The sequence below is a fragment of the Hemiscyllium ocellatum genome, unplaced genomic scaffold (genome assembly GCF_020745735.1).
Source record: "Hemiscyllium ocellatum isolate sHemOce1 unplaced genomic scaffold, sHemOce1.pat.X.cur. scaffold_1309_pat_ctg1, whole genome shotgun sequence".
NCBI classification, from domain to species: domain Eukaryota; kingdom Metazoa; phylum Chordata; class Chondrichthyes; order Orectolobiformes; family Hemiscylliidae; genus Hemiscyllium; species Hemiscyllium ocellatum.
The window spans coordinates 92242-114334 of NW_026867734.1; the positions used below are offsets into that span (position 1 = coordinate 92242).

At 44.0% G+C, this 22093-nt stretch overlaps 3 non-coding genes across 3 annotated transcripts; all 3 read left to right on the forward strand.

The window, feature by feature from the left end:
• The first annotated feature begins 3857 nt into the window (after positions 1-3857).
• On the forward strand, positions 3858-3929 carry trnag-ucc (transfer RNA glycine (anticodon UCC)). Its single transcript has one exon. It is a non-coding gene; the product is annotated as a tRNA-Gly (tRNA).
• Positions 3930-6334: 2405 nt separating this feature from the next.
• On the forward strand, positions 6335-6406 carry trnag-ucc (transfer RNA glycine (anticodon UCC)). Its single transcript has one exon. It is a non-coding gene; the product is annotated as a tRNA-Gly (tRNA).
• Positions 6407-8809: 2403 nt separating this feature from the next.
• trnag-ucc (transfer RNA glycine (anticodon UCC)) lies at positions 8810-8881 on the forward strand. The gene has a single exon. It is a non-coding gene; the product is annotated as a tRNA-Gly (tRNA).
• The last annotated feature ends 13212 nt before the right edge of the window (positions 8882-22093 follow it).

The window sequence follows — 22093 nt, forward strand, 5'->3', positions numbered from 1 at the left end:
ACAATTTGAGCAGTGGTTCAGGAACAGAGAGTCTTGAAGAATTGCATTCACAGATTTTAAAAGAAAACAGGATATGTTGAGACAATTCTTTAATGAGGACAGTATAGTTAATCTTTTCAAATTATTGGTTTAGACCTGACAAACACACTGCATCTAATTGTAGGTCTCACGCTTCAGGAACTAGAAAAGATGCAGAGCCGAATTACCAAAACAATGCCACAGACAAGACATATTACAAGGTGGACGACAGCACCTCAGCTAGTGACTCAGCATCACATTCTGAAAAAGAATTAACAATGGGCAAAAAGTGCTGATACTGCCAGCAACATTGAGGCAGAAGGCAGAGAGTGGGATAGGGGTCTTTTTCAGGTGGCAGTTGGTTACTAGTTGAATTTCGCATGTGTCAGTTTAGGGACAACAACTGTTCATGTTATACATTAATGATCTGGATGAAGGGATTGAGGGCACTGTTGCTAGTTTGCAGGTGAAATAAAAATAAGTGATTGAGAACTTTGAATCTATACTGATTGGAGGTTAGAAGGATGAGAGAAGATTTCATTGAAACTTACTGAATACTGAGAGGCCTAGACAGAGTGGATGTGAAGCAGACCTTTCCACTGTTGACTAGGATCTGGGGCGCCCAGCCTCAGAGTGAAGGGAACGACTCTTTAGAAATGAAACAATGAGGAATTTCTTCAACCAGAGGGTGGTAAATCTGAGGAATTCACTGCTGCAGAGGGCTATGGAGGCCAAATCATTAAGGGTATGTAATACTCAGATAGGTAAGACCTTGATTGGTAAGGGGATTGAGGATTATGGAGAGAAGGCAGGAGAATGGGGTTAAAAACCATATCAGCTGTGGGATATGGTAAATTAATGTTGCTTCTGCAATTCTAATACATTATATAAAAAATAACTGAACGCACATCAGTGTGTAATTGTTTTAGCCAGGAGCTGAGTCAACAAGAATGGGAGTTATGTGGAGGAAATGCATAATTGTTTTTTTTGTGTTAGCTAAAAATGTATGCAAGAAAGAAAAGGGACTACACAACAATGGTAACCCCAATTAAAGGGGCTTCGTGATAAGATGCTGTGAAGACAGACAGTTAAACTCAATATGCCTGTATAAACAATAGGTATAAACATCTGTTTCCCACTTTTACAGAAACACAGGAACAAACCCCAATTAAACGAGTCTTAATGATAAGATGCTGAGAGGGGCGGCACAGATGGAGGGAGTAATTAATGGTAAGGCCAGGATGTGCCCACAGCAGGAAGAGGTCAAATGGCCTTGAGAACAGGAATGAGCATGTTTTTTTCACAGACAAGACCGGATAAGACACGAGATAAACAGGAGTAATGGGTACCGGTCTTAGGGAGTGGAGGATGTAAACAGGGGGGAAGCAATGAAATAAGAAAAAATATGTAGGAACCAAATTATATAAATATCGAGTATTTGTTGAATTCAGTGTGTTTTGTCCCTGCCTTGTGGACATCACACCCACTTGCAAGTGTGAAATAAAGGGCACTACTGATTCAGATCTTGTCTCGGACTGAAATTATTGCAGTGAGTGAGCTTTGTGTCTCACATCAGCCATGATTGAATGGCAAAGCAGACTCAGTGAGCTGCTCCTATATGTTATGGTCTGTTCACAACCCACAAACAACAAAAAATACTTCACTGATGCGAAGAGTCAGTGATAAGAAGTTGATTTGTTCACCTAAACAATGAAATGGTGATTGGACAAAGGCGTTGAAAGTGAAATCAATTTCAGTAATAAGGAACAATGTGCTTCCACTGGTAAACAAAAATACTGGAAATATCGAAAAACAGAATTATGATCCTCTAATTGATAAAGGAGTTCACAGTGAAATACATTTGCATAATGAAAAACAAAGTGTTTACATTACCAAGAAAGAATGAGAAAAATCAGAAAATGGAATTGCGATATTTGATAGTAGTAAAAATTGTTACAGGAGATGTGTTTTGTTTTCGAACAGCTGGTTGTTATGAGCTGGATCAATCTATCTGAAAGGGAAAGGTTGATGATTCCATGCACCAAGATGTTCCGCACTTATGTTCTGATGAGGGCTCTGATGGTTATTGATTATTTAAAACATTGGGAATGGCCACACTGATTCCTTCCCATTTGGAGTACTCTTCAGCAGTCTGGGACATTCAGTCTTGGTCATTTGGGTGACCATCCTTCAAGGCGGACTTTGGCGCAGGCAACAACGCAAAGTGACCAAGCAGAAGCTGATGGTTAAGTTTGGTAGCCATGGGGCTGGCCTCAACAGGGACCTTGAGTTCATGTCACACTACAGGTGACCCCACTGCACTTTACACACTCTCTCTCTCTCTCTCTCTCTCTTCACACTGTCACACACACACACACACACACACACACTCCATACTCATGCAGGCCCTCTCTCATATGCAAGCTCTCTCTCATAAGCTCAAACACACATTCCCCACAGTCACACTCACGCATGCGCCCTCTCACAGTCTGATACACCATACACTCAGACATACACCCACACACACTCTCTGACAGACACTCACACCTCTCACTGCACACACACACTCGGTCTCCCCAGCACGCACACACCTATAAGTTTGTGGGGTGAATTTGTACTTACAGAATTATATTTTATTTTGGTCAAAAACTGCATAAATCCATGCAAGAATCTGTACACTGGGACCCAGACAAACTTTAACCTCACACCTTCAATGCATTATCTGAGCTGAGGTGGCACCTATTGTTAAAGATATCTTGAGAAGATAACTTCTAAAAAAGTTCTGGGATTTACATATGAAAGAACTGAAACTAACATGGTCATTCTAAAAGATGAGAGACTTAATCTAAATATATTTAATATTACATTCCATGATACCTGCAATCCTGTTGCTATAAATTCTGTGTCTAATAGTTCATCTCCACAACCACCTGATGAAGAGACAGCGTTTGGAAAGGTTATACTTCCAAAGAAACCTGCTGGACTATACCCCGGTGTAGTGTGATTTTTAACGTTGTCCACCACAGTCCAACACCGGCACCTTCGAATCATGAGTTGGAAAGGTCTAGAGGGATATGACGAAATACTGGCAAATGGGAAATGTTCAAGCACACGCGGGTGGTTCAAGTTGAGTTTGGGAACATGGTCAGTGTGATCTGGTTAGACCCAAGGATCTGTTTCCATGCTGTATAACACTCTGACTCTAAAATGTTGGAAATGAGCCTGGTTTCTCTCCCTCCCAGCGGCGACTCCACCCTCCCCCTCTTCTACAAAGCAAAAGAAGAAACTGCAAATCGATCAACGGAATCCAACTGTGCATTAGTGCACATTTCTCGAGAGGGTTTTCCGACTCTGCACAATTACTGCAGCATCTGCTCAGTCTGTCCAACAGTTCCTGTTTTTTTTGTGCCGTTTTGGTTTCCAAAAAGCCTTCCCAAGTTTTAAAACCCGAAAGAATTGCGGATGCTGTAAATCAGAAACCAAAACCGAAGTCGGTGGGAAAGCTGTATGAAGAGTTCACATTTCGGTCGGGTGACCCTTTCTGAGAACTTCACAAGTTTGAATTGTGTGATGGTTTCACTGTTGCCCTGAGATTTCCTTGGTACTTTTGTTATTGATTGATTTCAGATCATGAGAAATCCGAAATACTGCTTTGTGTGTATTAAAAAGTGAGGCGGGGCATAATGAGATCTATCCACACAATAACAGTCTTTCTGTTGTGACTTCTCAATTCGAACATTTCACTGCAACATTTCTAATAAAAGAAGAACGAAATTTAGAATCAACAACTATTGCTTGAATTGCACATCAGCGGATTTCTCCAACACTGGCAAGGTGTAGCAAAGGGGGTGCAGTGGTGAGCATAGCTGCCTTCCAAGCAGTTGACCCGGGTTCGATTCCCGGCCATCGCATGCGGCGGCTTTTAAACCGCTCAACACCAAAAAGACCACTTTCCGCAGTGGGAATGAAACACTTCGATATGCACAGAAGCTTGAGTCAGCCACACGAACGGCGCCAAACCTCTGCAGTGCGGTTTCCCACCACTTTGAAATTGAGGAGGGACCCTAGAAGATTAAGGAGTCAGGGCGATACCCGTTTCAAATAAACTGGCGTCTTGACAGAAATCCTGAGTTTTTCATTTTATTTCTAGATTTCCCTCCTTTCAACATTACTCGCAGTGTTTTTGTGAAATACAGCCTAATATCAAGTAAAAACTGTCTGGGCAGTCCATTGTTTATGGGCACAGCATTACTTATTATATCAGGTCGGTTATTTTATTTTTGAATCGAAATGTACACCAATCTGATTGTGTCGTGCACAGACAGAATCTGTTTGCTGACTTCATTCACCCTGACAGACTCTTGAGCATTTCTGCGGGTTGGTTGCAATTCCCACTTGTGGTCAGTAGCGGTCACTAACTTGTGCAACAATGAAGTTCCCAGATCAGAGAGAATAAGAAAACAGACAATAATTGTTGCCCTTGTGTTGGACGGTGCAGGTCAGAAATAGGAGGAGTGGAGACCAGCTGCTTTTATATTTCCATTAATGAGCAAATGACTCGGTAAAACTCTGAGAGATGATAGAAATAACCACACGGTGAGTGAAAGTTCAATCCAAGATGAAGCTGAAAAGAAATCACACATTGTTACCTGATGAAGGAGCAGCTATTGCTTCCAAATAAAGCTGTTGGACTATAAGCTGGTGTTATGTGGTTTTTAACATTGTCCACTCCAGTCCAACACCGGCTCCTCCACGTCATCATCCAAGATAGTCATCATGGAATTGTTAAGGGAAGGTAGTGTCGGATGAACTTGACTGATTTGCTTTAAAGGATAAAGAAGAAGGAAGTGTTTGTGATGTAGACCAACCTGATGATAAGAAGAATACTGCATGTGTTTTGAAATAGTTCAGTTCCTTAAGGTTCAGAAACTGAACAGAAATTGCCGGAGAATCTGAGCAGTGTTGCACCTTCAGTGGGGAGAAAGCAGTGTTGCCATTTTGGGTTTGGTATGTCCCCATTTGATGAAGTTTCGCAATTCTTTGATTTTTCCTCAGGCTTCAGTATTAGTCACCTGTTTGTCTGGTGTATCTATCACTGATGTGGAATTGGTGTCGGATATCAAATTTGCAGATGATAAAACATGAGTCATTGGTTTTGGGGAAGCTGTCTGCAGACTGTGGAATGCAATTCCCAGTTTGTTTAAATGGACCATTGATTTATTAGTGAGGGACTGGGGGAGGTACTTATTGTGAAAAGCATTGAGATGGATCTTTGATTTACTGTTGCGTGGACAGGGGGATTATGGATTTAAAAAGGAAATGAGGGACAATTTTTTTACACATCGAGTGCTTGGTGCGTGCAATGAACTGTCAGAGAAAGTGGTGGACGCAGGTACAGTTACAACGTTGAAAAGACGCTTGGATAAGTTCACGAATAGGAAAGGTTTAGAGAGATATGACCAAATGCTAGCAAATGGGAAATGTTCAATTGCATGCAGGTGGTTACGGTTGTGTTTGGGGACATGGTCAGCATAAACTGGCTGGACCTAAGGATCTGTTTCCATGCTGTATGACACTCTGATCGTAAAACTTTGAAAATCAGCCTGGTTTCTCTCCCTCCCAGCTGCGACTCCACCCTCCCCCTCTTTTACAATGTAACAGAGAAAACTACAAATCGATCAAGAGAATGGAAGTGCGGATTAATACAGATTTCTCGAGAGATTTCTGCTTCGTGAACTGTTACCAGGAGTTTCCTCTTCTCCAGAATTACTGCAGCATGTACTCAGTCCAACAGTTCCTTCTTTTTGCCTTTTTGTTTGTGGAAAACCCTTCACAAATGTTAAAAGCGGAAAGTAGTACAGATGCGGTAAATCAGAAAGAAAAAGCAAAGTTGGTGGGAAAAGTGTATGAAGAGAAAGGCGAAAGTGGGTACTGCCACCGGTGGAGATGAGAGTGGTGGTGGAAAAGCAGAGCAGGTCAGACAGCATCCGAGGAGCAGGAGAATGGATGTTTGGGGCAAAAGCGTTTGTGAGAAGTTGACAAGTTTTGATTGTGTGACAGATCCCGGGTTGCGGTGAGATTTTGTTGATATTTTAGCTGTGGATTTATCTGAGATGATGATAAATGCTGGTTTGTGTGCATGAGAAAGTGTGAATGAAAAGGTATAATGAGAAGTATGGAACGAGTAAAAGTCAGTCTTTTATTAGTGGTGAATTGCAATATTTCAGCGTAAAATTTGCAAGAAGACTGAAATTTCGAATGAAGAACTATTGGTCGAATTGCACATTAGCTGATGTGTGGAGAACATGCCCCATTTGCGATGGTGGTATAGTGGTGAGCATAGCTGCCTTCCAAGCAGTTGACCCGGGTTCGATTCCCGGCCATCGCATGCAGCGGCTTTTAAACCGCTCAACACCAAAAAGACCACTTTCCGCAGTGGGAATGAAACACTTCGATATGCACAGAAGCTTGAGTCAGCCACACGAACGGCGCCAAACCTCTGCAGTGCGGTTTCCCACCACTTTGAAATTGAGGAGGGACCCTAGAAGATTAAGGAGTCAGGGCGATACCCGTTTCAAATAAACTGGCGTCTTGACAGAAATCCTGGTTTTTCATTTTATTTCTAGATTTCCCTCCTTTCAACATTACTCGCAGTGTTTTTGTGAAATACAGCCTAATATCAAGTGAAAACTGTCTGGGCAGTCCATTGTTTATGGGCACAGCATTACTTATTATATCAGATCGGTTATTTTATTTTGAATCGAAATGTACACCAATTGGATTGTGTCGTGCACAGACAGAATCTGTTTGCTGACTTCATTCACCCTGACAGACTCTTGAGTATTTCTGCGGGTTGGTTGCAATTCCCACTTGTGGTCAGTAGCGGTCACTAACTTGTGCAACAATGAAGTTCCCAGATCAGAGAGAATAAGAAAACAGACAATAATTGTTGCCCTTGTGTTGGACGGTGCAGGTCAGAAATAGGAGGAGTGGAGACCAGCTGCTTTTATATTTCCATTAATGAGCAAATGACTCGGTAAAACTCTGAGAGATGATAGAAATAACCACACGGTGAGTGAAAGTTCAATCCAAGATGAAGCTGAAAAGGAATCACACATTGTTACCTGATGAAGGAGCAGCTATTGCTTCCAAATAAAGCTGTTGGACTATACGCTGGTGTTATGTGGTTTTTAACATTGTCCACTACAGTCCAACACCGGCTCCTCCACGTCATCATCCAAGATAGTCATCATGGAATTGTTAAGGGAAGGTAGTGTCGGATGAACTTGACTGATTTGCTTTAAAGGATAAAGAAGAAGGAAGTGTTTGTGATGTAGACCAACCTGATGATAAGAAGAATACTGCATGTGTTTTGAAATAGTTGAGTTCCTCAAGGTTCAGAAACTGAACAGAAATTGCCGGAGAATCTGAGCAGTGTTGCACCTTCAGTGGGGAGAAAGCAGTGTTGCCATTTTGGGTTTGGTATGTCCCCATTTGATGAAGTTTCGCAATTCTTTGATTTTTCCCCAGGCTTCAGTATTAGTCACCTGTTTGTCTGGTGTATCTATCACTGATGTGGAATTGGTGTCGGATATCAAATTTGCAGATGATAAAACATGAGTCATTGGTTTTGGGGAAGCTGTCTGCAGACTGTGGAATGCAATTCCCAGTTTGTTTAAATGGACCATTGATTTATTAGTGAGGGACTGGGGGAGGTACTTATTGTGAAAAGCATTGAGATGGATCTTTGATTTACTGTTGCGTGGACAGGGGGATTATGGATTTAAAAAGGAAATGAGGGACAATTTTTTTACACATCGAGTGCTTGGTGCGTGCAATGAACTGTCAGAGAAAGTGGTGGACGCAGGTACAGTTACAACGTTGAAAAGACGCTTGGATAAGTTCACGAATAGGAAAGGTTTAGAGAGATATGACCAAATGCTAGCAAATGGGAAATGTTCAATTGCATGCAGGTGGTTACAGTTGTGTTTGGGGAAATGGTCAGCATAAACTGGCTGGACCTAAGGATCTGTTTCCATGCTGTATGACACTCTGATTCTAAAACTTTGAAAATCAGCCTGGTTTCTCTCCCTCCCAGCTGCGACTCCACCCTCCCCCTCTTCTACAATGTAACAGAGAAAACTACAAATCGATCAAGAGAATGGAAGTGCGGATTAATACAGATTTCTCGAGAGATTTCTGCTTCGTGAACTGTTACCAGGAGTTTCCTCTTCTCCAGAATTACTGCAGCATGTACTCAGTCTAACAGTTCCTTCTTTTTGCCTTTTTGTTTGTGGAAAACCCTTCAGAAATGTTAAAAGCGGAAAGTAGTACAGATGCGGTAAATCAGAAAGAAAAAGCAAAGTTGGTGGGAAAAGTGTATGAAGAGAAAGGCGAAAGTGGATACTGCCACTGGTGGAGATGAGAGTGGTGGTGGAAAAGCAGAGCAGGTCAGACAGCATCCGAGGAGCAGGAGAATGGATGTTTGGGGCAAAAGCGTTTGTGAGAAGTTGACAAGTTTTGATTGTGTGACAGATCCCGGGTTGCGGTGAGGTTTTGTTGATATTTTAGCTGTGGATTTATCTGAGATGATGATAAATGCTGGTTTGTGTGCATGAGAAAGTGTGAATGAAAAGGTATAATGAGAAGTATGGAACGAGTAAAAGTCAGTCTTTTATTAGTGGTGAATTGCAATATTTCAGCGTAAAATTTGCAAGAAGACTGAAATTTCGAATGAAGAACTATTGGTGGAATTGCACATTAGCTGATGTGTGGAGGACCTGTCCCAGTTGCGATGGTGATATAGTGGTGAGCATAGCTGCCTTCCAAGCAGTTGACCCTGGTTCGATTCCCGGCCATCGCATGCAGCGGCTTTTAAACCGCTCAACACCAAAAAGACCACTTTCCGCAGTGGGAATGAAACACTTCGATATGCACAGAAGCTTGAGTCAGCCACACGAACGGCGCCAAACCTCTGCAGTGCGGTTTCCCACCACTTTGAAATTGAGGAGGGAACCTAGAAGATTAAGGAGTCAGGGCGGTATCCGTTTTTGGCGAATACCTTGTATAGGTGTTCCTCTTCCTCTTTTCGCAGTTCTGGTGTACTGCAGTGTGTTGTAGCTCTTTTGAACAGTGTCCTGATGCAGCTTCGTTTGTGTGTGTTGGGGTGGTTACTTTCATAGTTTAGGACTTGGTCTGTGTGTGTTGTTTTCCTGTGTACCCTTGTGGTGAATTCTCCGTTCGGTGTTCTCTGTACTATCACGTCTAGGAATGGGAGTTGGCTATCCTTTTCTACTTCTCTCGTGAATCAGATTCCTGTGAATGTGGCGTTGATGATCTGGTGTGTTTTTTCTATTTCCGTGTTTTTGATGATTACGAAAGTGTCATCGACATATCTGACCCAGAGTTTGGGTTGAATTTGTGGTAGGGCTGTTTGTTCTAACCTTTGCATAACTGCCTCTGCTATGAGTCCCGAGATTGGTGATCCCATGGGTGTTCCGTTGATTTGTTCGTATATCTGATTGTTGAATGTAAAGTGTGTAGTGAGGCATAAGTCCAGTAGTTTAAGTATGCCGTCTTTGTTGATAGGTTCCGCCTCCTGGTTTCTGTTATGTATGTCCAGTAGGTTGGCTATTGTTTCTCTGGCTAGGGTTTTGTCAATCGAAGTGAACAGTGCTGTCACGTCGAATGAGATCATGGTTTCTTCTTTGTCTGTGTGTGTATTCCTGATGGCGTCCAAGAATTCCTGTGTTGATTGTATGGAGTGTTTGGATCCGCTGACCAGGTGTTTCAGTTTCTGTTGTAGTTCTTTGGCCAGTTTGTATGCTGGTGTCCCTGGTAGTGATACTACGGGTCTGAGTGGGATGTCTGGTTTGTGTACTTTGGGTAGTCCATAGAATCTGGGGGTGTTGTTGCTTTCCGGTTTCATTCTTCGTAGGTCCGCTTTGTTATCTGTCCGTTTTTTTGTAGAGTCCTTAGAGTGTTATTTATTCTATTGGTGAGTTGTGGCGTGGGGTCCGAATCCTTCATTTGGTAGGTGTTGGTGTCTGCTAGTCGGTGTTGTGCTTTTTTGATGTAGTCTGATTTATCTAGGATGACAGTCATTCTGCCTTTATCTGCTGGTAGTATGATTCTGTTCTTATCATTTCTTAGTGCTTTCAGTGCTTCCCTCTCCTTGGTGTTGAGGTTATGTGTTTGTCTTTTTCTTATCATCATAGGTACGACCGTTTGTCTCACTGTTTGTTGTGTCTCTTCAGTCAGTCCATTGTTCCTGAGTGTGCATTCTAGTGCTGCTAGGAAGTCTGCTGTCTTGGCGTCCCTGTGGTTGTAGTTGAGTCCCTTGGTCAGTATAGTTCTTTCCATGTCTGTGAGCTGTTTGTGGGCGAAGTTTTTAACCCAGGTGTGTGTTGTAGTGTCCTCTTTTTTGTGTGTTAGTTTGGCCAGTTTTTCTTTTAATGCCGTTTTTTTGCGATGTGTTGTCCTGTTCTGTCCTATAGTGACAGCATGTTCTATGGCCCGGGTCCATTCATGATTAGCGGTCTTTGAAATTAACGACTTTTGGCGCGCAATTTCTTGTTTGTATTTGTGCAGTCGGTTGTGAGCGTCTGTGATCATTACCTGGATCATCCTGAGTCCGTTCTGCTTGGCTGTTTCCCTGCGCAAATACAAACAAGAAATTGCGCGCCAAGAACTGCGAAAAGAGGAAGAGGAACATCTATACAAGGTATTCGCCAAAAACAGATACCCGCGCAACTTTATCACAGATGCCTAAGAAATAGACCACGGACGAGGACATGCCACAACCAAAAGGACTAGCCACACTACCATACATCAGGAGCGCTTCAGAACTGACAGCCAGACTACTGCGACCCCTAGGACTCATAACGGCACACAAACCAACAGCCACGCTCAGACAACAACTACTAGAACAAAGGAGCCAATACCCAACATAGCAAAACTAATGTAGTTTATAAAATACCATGCAAGGACTGCACAAAACACTATATAGGACAAACAGGAAGACAGCTAACAATCCGCATACATGAACACCAACTAGCCAGAAACGACACGACCAGCTCTCCCTAGACCCACACACTCAGACAACAAGCAACATGAATTCGACTGGGAAAACACTACTGTCATAGGGCAAGCCAGACAGAGAACAGCCAGGGAATTCCTAGAGGCATGGCATTCATCCACAAACTCCATCAACAGACACATCGACCTGGACCCAATATACCAATCACTACAGCGGACAGCTGAAACTGACACCCGGAATCGGCAAGGACAGACCACTATAAATGCCGGAAGAAACATCAAAGAAGCGCTTCGCAGGAGGCTCCAGAGCACTGATGATGTCTCCTAGCCAGGGGACGAAACGTTTGCAACATAAACTTCCAGATCGGCGAACAGAACCACTGCAACAAGCACCCGAGCTACAAATCTTCGCACAAACTTTGCCAAGGGACAATGTTTCAGTGCTAAGGACGGACCCTGGTCAAACACACATTGGGTTTGAAAATGTGAAGCAAAGTAATTTCGATAGATCGATAAAGGCATTGAAATAGATCAAGGTATGATGCTCTTTGATGATTAGTTTGGAGGAGTTCAAATGTGGAAGAGCAAAGAATTCAGACTTCAAGATTAGGAACAGAAATGCCTATGAGTTAGTTCATAAATCAAAGTTGGTTTCTAATATCAATTTCAATCTTTGAGGGATAGAAATTGGGGAAAAGAGAAGTTTTCAGGTAGTGAGGTAAAGGGGGATCACGTTGAAGATACTTTATCACAGGGTGAAAACGTACCATGAGGGGAAACTGAAGTAAAAAATCTCAGGTGTTTTCATTGAAGTTGTAGTGTTGATAGTTTAGAAAAAGCACTGAGAATGCAGAGAGGAAACAGAATAAGCCAGCGAGTTTTGTTGAAGTGGTAAAGGAAAGCACAGTGGAAGCTAAAATGCTGCAAAAGAATGTACAGCCTGGTCAGGGGTTGGTTGAGAAGAATGTGCCAGATCTCTAAAGAATTTACTGGCATGGATAAAGTTTACTCCAATGTGCCAGAGGAGTATGTAAAGAAATTAAGATTTTAAGAGATACAGGAGCAAGTTGATCTTTGATGAGAGATGTGATATATACTTCAGAAAGAGTATTGCTAGAGAAGGTGGCAGTATGTGGAATTCATGGTGAGAAGAGCAGTGTTCCATGATATAAAGTGGGGGTGCAGGATCTGGTGAAAAATAGTGTCGAAGTGGTAGGGGTAATAGAGAGATTCTCAGTTCCAGAAATACAATTTATCTTTGGTGATGACATAGGTGCATCAAGGGGCAGGCTGGGAGAGTGATGCCTACTGTGGTTGAAAAGCTATTGGAAAATCAGGCAACTAGGTTTTACAGGAAGTATGTCCAGGTTTTTGTTTCTCTGGGGAAAGGTCACAAAGCTACAGGAGGAGAAATCAAAGAAAAGAGATAAGTTCAATTATCAGAAACTATGTTTGATCAAATAGTTGGGGGGGGGGGGTGGGGGGATGGCAGGGGAAAAACAAGAACAGGTGGCGAATGAATTGGATATTTTTAGGTCAGAAAAATTAGCTGAGTTCCAGTGGAAAGATGAAAAACTAAAGCAGCTGTATCCAAAATCAATATAGAAGAAGAATCTGAGTGTATCCCAGACTGTTCATTTCCTCAGAGGAGAAAGTGAGGACTGCAGCTGCTGGAGATCAGAGCTGAAAATGTGGTGCTGGAAAAGCACAGCAGGTCAGGCAGCATCCAAGGAGCAGGAGAATCGACATTTCGGGCGTGAGCCCGAACCAACCACTTTATTCCTGAAGCAGGGCTCATGCCTGAAACGTCGATTCTCCTGCTCCTTGTTCATTTCCTCACCAAGATGTCATTTTGAAGAGAGTGAGAGCAGATGAAAAATGGGCAGAAGTTCATCAGATCGTATGGAAAGGAAATGTTGCTGGTAGCAATGAATTACCAGCAGGAGGTCATTTGGGAGTAAGAAAAACTCAGTTCAAAATGCAAACTTTTATTTTGGTCTGGACTGCACAAGGATGTGCTTGCATTTGCCAGACACATCATACATTTCAGGCAATTGGGTAATCTCAGGCAGTGATAAAATCAACACTTTTAACACCCATTGCAGCATTTGAAGAGCCTTTTACAAGAGTTTTAATTGATTGTGTAGGACCCCTACCTTAAACAAAAAGTGGAAATCAATACTTGTTAACCATAATTGACGTATCTACTAAAATTCCAGAGGCCACAGTATCATGGCTAAAAAGGTTGTAGAAGGGCTACTCAATTTTTTTTAATCAAATACAGACTACCCACAGAGATACAATCAGATTAAGAGTAAAATTTTACATCAAAGATATTCAAGGAAATATTCAACAATAGTAGTTCTAAAACAATTCAAATCCACTGCATACCATCCAGAATTGCAGGAAGCATTGAATGGTGGCATCAAAATTTAAAGACCATGTTCAGGGGTTATAGTCAAGGTCCTCCAGAGGATTGGGATAAAGGAATTCCATTTGTACTCTGTGTAATTAAGTATGCACCTAATGAATCAAGTAAATTCAGTCTATTTGAATTACTTTTCGGGCATGAGTTGATAATTAATTAAGGAGAAATTGGTGAGTCTGAGTTCAGAGACCAGATATTTGGATTATGTGTAAAATTTTAGGGAGCGATTAAATAGCATGGGTGAGTTGGTTAGACATTATTTGAAAGTAGCACAGCATGTAATGAAACAGGAGGCAGTCAAAATAATTTAGTCCTGGGCTCTAGTGGCACAGGGGGCAGTGTCTCTGCTTCTGGGTCACAAGGCCCATGTTTGAATGTCACCCCAGAAGGTGTGTTGTAGGATTTTCAAGCAGGTTGATAAAACATGAATAAAACACCCTGCTAAGCCTCATTTTGGCTGCTGGGTCCCCAAATGGACAAGCCTATTCTACGTGATCACTTTCTCCTCATTCTGCTCAGCCCTTAGCCTGTTCCCATTTCCGATGTAAAGTTCTTGTTTGAGATCAGAAGCTTTTTTCCAGGACAAAAATTCTATGCAAGTACCTGTATCCATTTCCACTCTTGAAGATACCAAATTTTCTCTCCTGTTCAAACCTTTAGCCATGGTGGTGTTACACCTTCCCAAATAATAATACCCTGGAACAAAAAAATTGGAGTGTTTTTGAATACATTAAATTGCCCATTAAACCTTCCTCTGTGTCAATACAACTGCTGTTAGCTTGGGAACTGTACATTTACAATTTGCCAGCATTTGGTCCATATCTTTGTAAACCTTTCCCAACCATGTCCTTGTCCAAATGTCTTTTAAATGTTATAATTGTACCCACCTCTACATACAGTATCCTGTGTGAAAAAGTTGCCTCTCAGGTCCCTTTTAAACCTATGCCCTCTAGGTTTGGAAACCCCCAACCTGGGGTAAAGACCTTTGCTATTAACCTTAGCCATCCCCTTCATGATTTGATAAACCTCTATAAGGTCACCCCTTGCACCCCAGGAAAAGAAATCACAGCCTAACCAGCCTGTTGTTATAACTCAAATATTCTCATCTTTGTAACATCCCAGTAAGTCTTTTTTGCACTCTTCCAAGTTAATAACATACTTCCTCTAGCAGGGCGACCTAAATTATAGGCAGTAGTCCACACATGGCTTTGCTCCTGACCAATTAAGGCAAGTGTTCCAAACACTTCCTTCAGCACTCTGTCTTCCATTTTCAACGAACTTAGAACATAGAACAATACAACGCAGAACAGGCCCTTCAGCCCTCGATGTTGTGCTGATCTGTGAACTAAGTTAAGCCCATCCTCCTACACTATCCCATCATTATCCATTATTTGGAGATGCTGGTGTTGGACTGGAGTGTCCAAAGTTAAAAATCACACAACACCAGGTCATAATCCAACAGGTTTAATTGGAAAGCTAATGTGCTTCCAGTTACACCTGTTGGACTATGACCTGGTGTTGTGTGATTTTCAACTCCATCATTATCCATGCGCTTATCCAAGGATTGTTTAAATCACTCTAATGTGGCTGAGCTAACTACATTCTGGATTAGTGGGACTGGAAAAGCACAGCACTTCAGGCGGCATCCGTGGAGTAGTAAAAGCGACATTTCGGGCAAAAGCCATTGGCAGGCAGGGCATTCCACACCCTTATCACTCTCTGAGTAAAGAACCTGTCTCTGACATCAGTCTTAAGCCCCTCAATTTGTTGCTATGCCCCCTCGTACAAACTGGTGTCATCATCCTAGGAAAACGACTTTCACTATCTACCCCATCAAATCTTCTGATCATCTTGTATGCCTCTACCAAATCCTCTCTTAGCTTTCTTCTTTCCAATGAGAACTGACCCAAGTCTCTCAGCCTTTACTCATAAGAGCATCCCTCCAAACCAGGCAACATCCTGGTAAATCTCCTCTGCACCCTTTCCAATGCTTCCACATCCTTCCTGTAATGGGGCGACCAGAACTGTACACAATATTCCAAGTACCGCCGCACCAGCGTTTTGTATAGTACGTGCACGTCAAGGTCTCTGCTTGTCAGCAATCCCCAGGGCCCTACCATTTGCCGTGTAAGTCCTCTCCTTTTTTTTATATAGTGTGAGGCAATGCCAGTATACTGCATCAGCACAACTTTAGCAGCAGCAATGACAGACATTAAACTGCACATGAGGCATCTGATGGAGATTGGCTTCCCAGGTCACACAGTATCTAATCTCACTGGCTCCAACCCCCCACCTCCCCCTGCTGCCATCTAAGTGCGTCTGGTCTCACTGGCTCCAACTTCCCACCCACCGCACAGGGTCACATAACGTCTGATCTCACACCTTCGCCAGGTCGTAGAGTCATAGAGATTTATAGCCACGGAAACAGACCCTTTCTATCAAACTCGTCCATGCTGACCAGATTAATCTGGTCCCATTTGCCAGCCATTTGACCTATATCCCTCTAAATCCTTTCTATTCATATACCCATCCAGATTACTTTTAAATGTTTTTCATTGTACCAGCCTCCACCACTTCCTCTGGCAGCTCATTACAGATCTCAATAAAAACATGGAATCAAGATGAACCCACTCCACTTACTATTGTAGATTTATAGAACAAAATAGGAAGGTTACAATTTAAAAGTAGCTGCTTAATTGTCCCTTTGCTGGGAGCTCCACACTCTCTGATCTCTCTGTCTCCATTCTCCCTGGGTCACACACTGCCTGCTCAGTGATAGGAGCTCCATGCTCCTCAAGACGGGAGTTTCTATATTTTTCCCCCCCATGTGGAAACTGCAGTTGGACTTCCCGGAACAATCTGTGCTTGTAGTAACACTACAGTATGACTACATATCCTCACTATAATCTTCCACTAGCAGAAAGAACACCAATCCCATTTCTCACCGTCTTCACAAACCAACCAGCAACTTCCCTCCGACTGCAGCCAACACCAGCTTCCGGGTGCATGAAACGGCTACATTGTTATGGGGCGGGGCTTAGATCCTGGTCTGTCCGATTCGATCGCGAGGCTGTCATTTTTCCGGTTCTAGCCAATGGGAGGCTGGAGAGGACCAGTCTACTGAAGTTCTTATGATCCGATTGGTCAGCTTTGTTGGAATGGATTAGTGGTGCTGGAAGAGCACAGCAGTTCAGGCAGTATCTAAAGTGCAGCGAAATCGACGTTTCAGGCAAAAGTCCTTCATCAGGAATAAAGGCAGAGAGCCTGAAGCGTGGAGAGATAAGCCAGAGGCGTGTGGGGGTGGGGAGAAAGTAGCATAGAGTACAATGGATGGGCGGGGGGGGGGAATGAAGGTGATAGGTCAGGGAGGAGACGGTGGAGTGGATAGGTGGAAAAGGAGGTAGGCAGGTTGGACAAGCCTGGACAATCATGGGGACAGTGCTGAGCTGGAAGTTTCGAACTAGGGTGAGGTGGGGGAAGGGGAAATGAGGAAACTGTTGAAGTCCACATTGATGCCTGAGTTTGAAGTGTTTCGAGGCGGAAGATGAGGCATTCTTCCTCCAGGCATCTGGTGGCGAGGGAGCGGCGGTGAAGGAGGCCCAGGACTTCCATGTCCTCGGCAGAGTGGCAGGAGGAGTTGAAATGTTGGGCCACGGGCCGGTGTGGTTGATTGGTGCGGGTGTCCCGGAGATGTTCCCTAAAGCGCTCTGGTAGGAGACGCCCAGTCTCCCCAATGTATCGGAGACCGCATCGGGAACAACGGATACAATAAATGATATTAGTGGATGTGCAGGAAGAACTTTGATGGATGTGGAAGGCTCCTTTAGGGCCTTGGATAGAGGTGAGGTAGAAGGTTCCTGCGGTGGCAGGGGCAAGTGCCAGGAGGGGAGGGTGGGTTGTAGGGAGGCGTGGACCTTACCAGGTAGTCACGGAGGGACCGGTCTTTGCGGAAGGCGGAAAGGGGTGGGGAGGGAAATATATCCCTGGTGGTGGGGTCTGGTTGGAGGTGGCAGAAACGTCAGCAGATTATTTGGTTTATGCGAAGGTTTGTAGGGTGGAAGGTGAGCACCGGGGCGTTCTGTCCTTGTTACGGTTGGTGAAAAACCAACACATTCCAGTCGGTGGGTTTGTAAAAAATGTCAGTGTCAAGTCGGTCGTCATTAATGCAGATGGAGAGGTCCAGGAAGGGGAGGGAGGTGTCGGAGATGGTCCAGGTAAATTTAAGGTCAGGGTGGAATGTGTTGGTGAAGTTGACGAATTGCTCAACCTCCTTGCGGGAGCACGAGGTGGCGCTAATGCAGTCATCAATGTAGCGGAGGAAGAGGTGGGGAGTGGTGCTGGTGTAATTACGGAAGATCAACTGTTCTATGTAGCCAACAAAGAGACAGGCATAACTGGGGCCCATACGTGTACCCAGGGCTACGCCTTTGGTCTGGAGGAAGTGGGAGGATTCGAAGGAGAAATTGTTAAGGGTGAGGACCAGTTCGGCCAAACGAATGAGAGTGGTGGAAGGGTACTGTTGGGGACATCTGGAGAGGAAAATTCGGAGGGCTTGGAGGCTCTGGTCATGGCGGATGGAGGTGTAGAGGGATTGGATATCCATGGTGAAGATGAGGCATTGGGGGGCTGGGGAAACGGAAGTCTTAGAGGAGGTGGAGGGCATGGTTGGTGTCTCGAATGTATGTGGGGAGTTCCTGGACGAGGGAATATAGGACAGTGTCGAGGTAGGTAGAGATGAGTTCAGTGGAGCAGGAGCATGCTGAGACAATGGGTCGGCCAGGGTGGTCAGGCTTGTGGATCTTGGGAAGGAGTTAGAACTGGGCAGTGCGGGGTTCCTGGACTATGAGTTTGGAAGCTGTGGGTGGCAGACCTCCTGAGTTGATGAGGTGCTGTATGGTCTGGAGATGATGGTTTGGTGATGGGGGGTTGGGTCATTGTCGAGGGGGCAGTAGGAAGAGGTGTCCTCGAGTTGGCGTTTGGCTTCAGCGGTGTAGAGGTCAGTGTCCCAGACTACCCTTTATCCACTGGCTTGATAGTGAGGTTGGGATTGGAGCAGAGGGATTGGAGGGCTGCGCGTTGTGAGGGTGAGAGGTTGGAGTAGGGGAGGGGGTAGACAGGTTGAGGCGGTTAATGTCCGGGCGGCAGTTGGAAATGAGGAGGTCGAGGACAGGGAATAGGCCAGCGCGGGGTGTCCAGGTGGATGCAGTATGTTGGAGGTGGGCGAAGGGGTCCTCGAAAGGTGGTCGGGAATCCTGTTTGTGAAAGTAAGCTCGGAGGCAGAGGCGACAGAAGAATTTTCGACGTCATGGCGTGGATTAAATTCATTGATGCGTGGACGGAGGGGAGTCCTTTGCTGAGGACTGATCGTTCATCCTCAGTGAGGGGGAGGTTTGTGGGGATAGTGAAAACTCAGCAGGGCTGGGAGCTGGGATCTGGTGTGGGTGTGGAGCTGGGAGTGGGGGCGGAACCTGTAACTGGAGTGGGTGTGATTGTGGGGGGATGGGGGTGGAGTCATGAGCGGGGGTAGTGTTCCCCTCAGGGTTCTGGTGGGTGGGGATAGTGACAGTGGGATCCGTGGGGGGCGTGTCAGCAGAATGCAGGTGAGTGGCGCTGGTGGGGGCATAAGTAGTGTCACGTGTGATGCATGAGGAATTGTGAGGGGCGGAAGTGATTGTGGGAGTGGCCATGATGAGGGCGGAAGTGACATCATCAATCAGCGTGCGGGTGGTAGCTGCATCAGCTGGATGGTTAATGGCGTCTGAGTCATTTCTGAGGCCGGGGAATCTGCTGGAATGTTTGAGGAGCACTGGTTATGGAGGTGGGTAGATATAAGTTTGTTGTACTTACAGTTTTTGATGTTTGAAATGGAATTGAAATACTGTTTGTTGAGAATATGAATTCTCCTGAGGATGTAGTACAGAGTGGGTCCTTTGCAATTCTGAGAGAGTGTGGCCCTCAGCTGAGGCAGGGCTGACTGTAGAGAGGTTAGGTGCCGGCGCATTGCTGCGAGCGTGGAGCGGAGGATCTTGAAGGAGAGCTGTTACTGGTGTTTTTGAATCTGTAGTCTGTACCGTTTGTCCTGTTCGGGTCTGAACACTGCTGGTTTAAAGGTGGTCCGGAGTCCGTGTGGGATGAGTGGGAATGGGGCAGGGATTGGTTTGAGGTTGGAATAAGGGAAGTGGGTGTGTTCATGGAAAAAGTTCAGAAGAAGGATCACTGCATGGGCATGATGATACTTTCCAGCAATTTCTTACTTTTCTTCTGATTTCCAAGGTCCACAGTTCCTTTAGTTGAGAATTCAGTGTAATCCAGAGAATGGAGGCGGAACCTAGAGAGAGAGAGAGATAGAGAGAGAGAAGGACAAAGAGATTGACTTCATAGTTAGAAAGTGGGAGATGGAGTCATGGAATTTCTTTTTACAGCACAGAAAAGTGACCATTGCCCAATCACATTTGTGCCAGTTACCTAATATCCGTCTATTCCTAATCCCATTTTCCAGTACTTGACCCATAGCTTTCTATATTTAATCTCTAAATGTTTCTCAAATGGTTTTGATGGTTCCCGTCTTAAGACCACCCTGCATTTATATATCACCCCCTTTTTTTGCCACTGTCAGAGTGAACACAACCTCTGACAATTCTGTTTTTTTCCCCAACACTATCACCTGACAGCGATTGTGCTTATTTTTCCCCAGCACCCATGTCGTGTGTGTGCAGGTGTTGGTCACAGTGAAAACAACTAGTCTGTACTTTATTTAAATTCCACCACCAGGAAGAAAGGAAACACCTGAGTGGCCAGTCACAAGCAGTGCCCTTCTCAAAGGGCAATGCAGCATGATCAAACAGTGAAGGGGAGGGCACAGAATCTCCACGTTGAGTTACCAAGATAGAACATTGACTGATCGGGCCACAGCCGGTGGGAGGGCTTCACCCCCTAACATTAAAGGTCAATATTACATTTGAGTACTTAATTACTTAATGCACATGTATGCTACTTTTTCTGTGATTCATGTACAACAACAGCCAGATCCCTCTCCTGCTGAATTCTGCAGTCTGTCTCCTTCCACTGCTTTCTATTATTCCTGTCAATAAGATACCACTATGCTGTGGCCACATTATACTTTTTCTTCCCATTTGCTCAACCGAATCCAGTAGTTTAATGCAATTTGTAAATATTTGAGATCACAGCATTGATCCCTGTGGCATTCCACTAGTTACCAGTTTGAAATGGAACTGTTTATTCTGAGTCTCTGCTTCCTGTTAGTCAGGCTTTCATCTTCTATCCTGCTTCTATATCATCACTGCAATTATAAGGATGATGTGATTGCACTGGAGGGGCTGCAGAGGAGATTCGCCAGGATGGTTCTGGGATGGAGTATTTCAGCAATGAAGAGAGATTGGATAAGCTCAGCTTGTTTTCTTCGGAGCAGAGAGGGGCGTATTCAAAGAGGTATAAAATATTTTGAAGGGCATAGATAGCAGCTGTTCACTTCAGATGAAGGGTCAATAACAAGGAGATATAACTTTAAAGTGAAAGGCAGGAGGTTTAAGAGGGGATTTGCCGAAAACATGTTCAACCAAAGGAAGTTGGGGCTCTGGATCTCACTGTCGGGGGAGAGTCTTTGAGATGGAAAACCTCAAAATGTTTTTTAAAGCACTTTGATGAGCATTCAGACATCATAATATTCAAAGCTGTGGGCCTATTGCTGTAATGTAGGATTGGTGTAAGTAATACTGTATTTTTGGAAAGTACAGACTTGATGGGCCAAAGGGCCTCTTCAGTACAGCATGATTCTATCATCCTGTATGAGAACACTTTGATATCCATTGAGGAATAGTCAGAATTCACAGACTCTGTTCAAGGCACAGGTGGGAATGCATCACACAGGAGATCGACAAAGAAACTTCCCAACGAACCTGGATGGTCTAAAATGCCACCTCATTATCACATCTAAATATGCTTTAACCAACGCTTATTTAATGATAGATTCCAGATTTGCAGCTGAACCCTTCACATTTAAAATGCCAGTTTGTGATACAATTTGAGCAGTGGTTCAGGAACAGAGAGTCTTGAAGAATTGCATTCACAGATTTTAAAAGAAAACAGGATATGTTGAGACAATTCTTTAATGAGGACAGTATAGTTAATCTTTTCAAATTATTGGTTTAGACCTGACAAACACACTGCATCTAATTGTAGGTCTCACACTTCAGGAACTAGAAAAGATGCAGAGCCGAATTACCAAAACAATGCCACAGACAAGACATATTACAAGGTGGACGACAGCACCTCAGCTAGTGACTCAGCATCACATTCTGAAAAAGAATTAACAATGGGCAAAAAGTGCTGATACTGCCAGCAACATTGAGGCAGAAGGCAGAGAGTGGGATAGGGGTCTTTTTCAGGTGGCAGTTGGTTACTAGTTGAATTTCGCATGTGTCAGTTTAGGGACAACAACTGTTCATGTTATACATTAATGATCTGGATGAAGGGATTGAGGGCACTGTTGCTAGTTTGCAGGTGAAATAAAAATAAGTGATTGAGAACTTTGAATCTATACTGATTGGAGGTTAGAAGGATGAGAGAAGATTTCATTGAAACTTACTGAAT